This window comes from Micromys minutus (genome assembly GCF_963924665.1).
Source record: "Micromys minutus genome assembly, chromosome: 20".
NCBI lineage: Eukaryota > Metazoa > Chordata > Mammalia > Rodentia > Muridae > Micromys > Micromys minutus.
This window is the reverse complement of record NC_137955.1, coordinates 7950023-7954187: the sequence shown is the minus strand read 5'-3', so window position 1 is coordinate 7954187 and position 4165 is coordinate 7950023. Positions and strand designations below refer to the sequence as shown.

General features: G+C 39.1%; 1 pseudogene across 1 annotated transcript; it reads left to right on the top strand.

Moving 5' to 3' along the window:
* Nucleotides 1–225: 225 nt before the first annotated feature.
* On the top strand, nt 226–776 carry LOC308433588 (chromobox protein homolog 3-like; annotated as a pseudogene). The gene has a single exon. The product of its transcript is annotated as a chromobox protein homolog 3-like (transcript).
* The last annotated feature ends 3389 nt before the right edge of the window (nt 777–4165 follow it).

Below are 4165 nucleotides of genomic sequence, written 5' to 3'. Positions count from 1 at the left end.
CTCTCCAATGGCAGACACTTCTTCTGAATGCTACAGTTGGCATAGACCCAGAGACTTGCAATCTTCCTGTCCCTTGTCTTAGTCCACTCTTGTGCGTTTTTGGCTGCTAGAGAAAGCCTTACAAAATCCTCCTGTGAGGGCGGAGCTGAACGCACAGGCGGGAGACTGCAGGATCCGCAGCCCTGAGCATCTGAGGCTCTTCAAGTCTCCGAGTAAATTTAAAAAATGGCCTCCAATAAAACTACATTGCAAAAATATGGGAAAGAAACAGAATGGAAAGAGTAAAAAAGTTGAAAAGGCAGAGCCTGAAGAATTTGTGGTAGAAAAAGTACTGGACCGTCGTGTAGTGACTGGGAAGGTGGAGTATTTCCTGAAGTGGAAGGGGTTCACAGATGCTGATAATACTTGGGAACCAGAAAAGAAATTTAGATTGTCCAGAATTAATTGAAGCATTTCTTAATTCTAAAAAAGCTGGTAAAGAAAAAGATGGTACAAAAAGGAAATCTTTATCTGACAGTGAATCTGATGATAGCAATTCGAAGAAGAAAAGAGATGCTGCTGACAAACCAGGGGCTTGGCCAGGGGTCTTGATCCTGAACGAATAATCAGTGCCACAGACAGCAGTGGAGTTAATGTTTCTCATAAAGTGGAAAGACTCAGATGAGGCTGGCTTGGTTCTGGCAAAGGAGGCGAATATGAAGTGTCCTCAGATTGTCATTGCCTTCTATGAGGAGAGGCTGACTTGGCATTCTTGTCCTGAAGATAAAGCACAGTAATTGTTTGCATATATATATATAATCTGGATCTTGGGTTTTGAATTACTAGTGTGGAAAAATAGCATTCTAATAAAAATCAAGTTTGATATGCTGGTTTTAAAAGTATTGATAGTAGCTGGGATAATTTTTGGGTTTTGTTCGGCATCAAAAGGCACTGATTCATTTAAGCAAGTAAGAGCTTTCTGTAGTGGCTTCCTTTAACAATAGAATATTTGATACCATGTTGTGTTTCCTCAGCTTTAAAGAATAGCTTTTCTTAAACGCTGGGGAGATTTTACAGTCATTACTAAGGTCAGAACTTATTTTTAACTGGGACACAGAATGGCCATTCTGGAGTTTTTGTTCTTATGCGGTGTATACATAGAACACATAACTTGTTTGTATTGTCTTGTTTTTAATACTCAAAACAACTGAAGAAAACACAAGTTGATGAGATTCCATCATTGTGAACATTTTCCTAAACCGTAACCTTTCAGATTAAGCAGAGTCTAATTTATTGGAGAGTTTAAAAGCAACCACATGAGAATTGATGTATTATCAAGTAAACATAGTAGTTTATTTACAGAATGTTGTCCATATCAACTCCCCCCTTCAGAAAATGGAATTAGACAAAGTAGTAGTGTGATTCAGTAACAAGACGTGGGCCAAGTGTGGTGGTGCACACCTTTAATCCCAGCACTCTAGAGCTCTGACTTACAGAGGCCAGCTGGTCTACAGAGGCAGGACCCCGTCAGCCAGTCTTGTAAAGGTTCCTCTGATAAGCCAACATTCCTTTGCAGAAAGTTAAAATCTGTACTAAAAGGTTATGATTCATGGAGTCTGTTTAATGTGGAAATAGAATCATGGTTGGAGCTGATGTTGGCAATTTAAGACCTGCTGACTGAAAGAACAAAATTTGCTAATATCAATTAATGACCTGCATACTTTTCTTTACCCTGACTCATTCCTTACTAGTAGGATCAATCTTTTCAGTATTTGGGATCTGGTTTAATGAGCCAGAAAAGTAACTTTGTAGTTTCAGAATGTCATCCAACTGTATATTTACTTTATTGTAAATAATGGTGAACAGTGGTCAATAAATAGTTTTATATTCCTTTTAAAAATACAAAACAAACAAACAAAACAAACAAACAAACAAACAAACAAAAAACCAAAATCCTCCTGTGATCAGCAGCATTAGAATTCACTGGAACCTGTAAGCAATACAGACCCTCAAAGTATACCACTGGCATATACTGGATTAGAAATAAGTGTGAAAGTCACAGGCTAAAGCAGGGATAGCTCATCATATAATCCTGATGCAGGGTAACCATTGAATATCGTGCCATCGAGCCATCCTATTGGGGGTTTGATGAGTTTGTCATCAGGGGTATTTATTTATTTGTTTATTTATTTATTTATATTTATTTGTTTGTTTTATTTTTTTATTGATGTTTTAGTTATTTTATTTGTTCCTATATAAAATAAAATGAATAGCCTGTTATTTGTAAACAGTGAGGGTTTTTGTGTTCAAGTACTGTGTGAAGCTCTGTACATGTTTTAGATTCATTCAGTCCTCACAGGAAACATTGTTGTGGGTTTGGTCTAATGCTGCTGTATTATGTTAATTTGGGCCCCCATCAGAATCTGCACATCTGCACATAAGACACTGAGGAACCTTGGCCCCTGTTGGTTTTGATTGGCAAATAAAGTTGCCAGCAGCCAATGCCTGGGCAGAGAGACAGAAAGCAGGACTTTTAGGATTTCCAGGCAAAGGACCAAGGAAAAGGATGAAGGAGAGCTGCCATGCCAGGAGAAGAAGAAGACAGGCAGGACAGAGAGCATAGCCAAAATGTAGGAGCCTGGGACCACTGCAGCCCAAGAGGGCTCCATGTCTGGGTCTAAGGCAGCAAAGATGGAATATAGATTTTAGTAAGTAATAACTCAGAAAAATAGGAGGGGGTGGAGTAACCATGTGGAGGTTAGAAAAAGACCCAGACACTGAGCTATTTTAGGCATCATGTCAAAATATAAAGACTGTGTGTGTGTGTGTGTGTGTGTGTGTGTGTGTGTGTCTTTCATTTGGGAACCCAGAACATTGCGGGCAGGTAGCAAGGTACACTCCTGTGTCAGCGTGATCATTCGCGTGGCATCAACTGGGTACTGTTGCGCCACGTGAGTGGGTATCATTTATATTATTCTCACATTCACACAGTAAAGTAAAAAGGTTACATTGTCCAACAAATGTGAAATAGAGAAGCAGAGAAAAGCATAGTTTGTCTCCCCTAGAGATGGGTCCTCACTTCTTTGTTTCATAGCCTCTGAATACTTGGTGCCCTATAATTTGCATCAAAGTTTACAGAAAGGGGACTAATCAACCACACAAGAACTTTAACATATTCATGCTCTTTCTCAAATTAATTAAACAAGGTAAACCTCATGAATCTGGACTTTGTTGATTCAAAATTAAAACTTTGGTTACTACATATCCAGTAATTAACTTATATTAATTCAGAATTAATGAGTAAAGGATTACTGTCACTTACAACTTTTCATACTTCTCCCAAACAATAGAATCCCATCAAATACTCAGTCACATGTTTGTAACCCCAGAGCCCACAGATATAAATTATTTTCCACATACCTTTGGTACCAAAAGAGTAGATAAGCCACGAACTATCTGGTCTTCACCTTGAATTAAAAAAAAAAAAAAAAAAAAAAAAAAAAAAAAAAAAACTTAGTGTAAGAAACCATAGACAAAACAAGGATCTATAAAGAAGACTTCAGGGTGAACAACCTGAAGAAGAAACGACCTTCATGTGACCTGGGGCAGAGACCTCTGTGGGTGGACTGGGCATGGGGCACCTGGCCAGAAAGCTAGCAGTCATTTTCATTAATAATTTATAATCACTGGAGGCGAAGTCTGATGACACAAGCACCGTGTCTCCATTTCTGAGTGGAGGACTTGGCTCTAGAGACACTGTTCTACGGTGTAGAACGTGTTAGGCACAGCATTTCTGAGCAGGGTGGCTCTGCTTTGTACATCAACCATGGCCTGTGGGCGATTCTGATGCCCGAATGACAGGGACCCACTGTGGATTCATTCAGCTGGACACCTGAACAGGAAGGAAGGAATGAGAAGGATAATCAAGAATGAAAAGGTGAAAAGTAAATGCCACACCTGAGCCACTGACTGAACCTGCGTCTTAAAACCAAACCACACCAGCAACATTCACAGAATTTGTGTGGGCAAGGGGAAGAGAGAGTTACTAGATTCAAAACACCTCATATTCACATGAAAACACTCTGGCTTGGGAAATTTCAGGTTCCAAATTCACATATTTGTAAAGAATATACGATACCTTTCTTAGAGTAATTTTGTTTTAAATCATTTTACACAGTAGCCATAA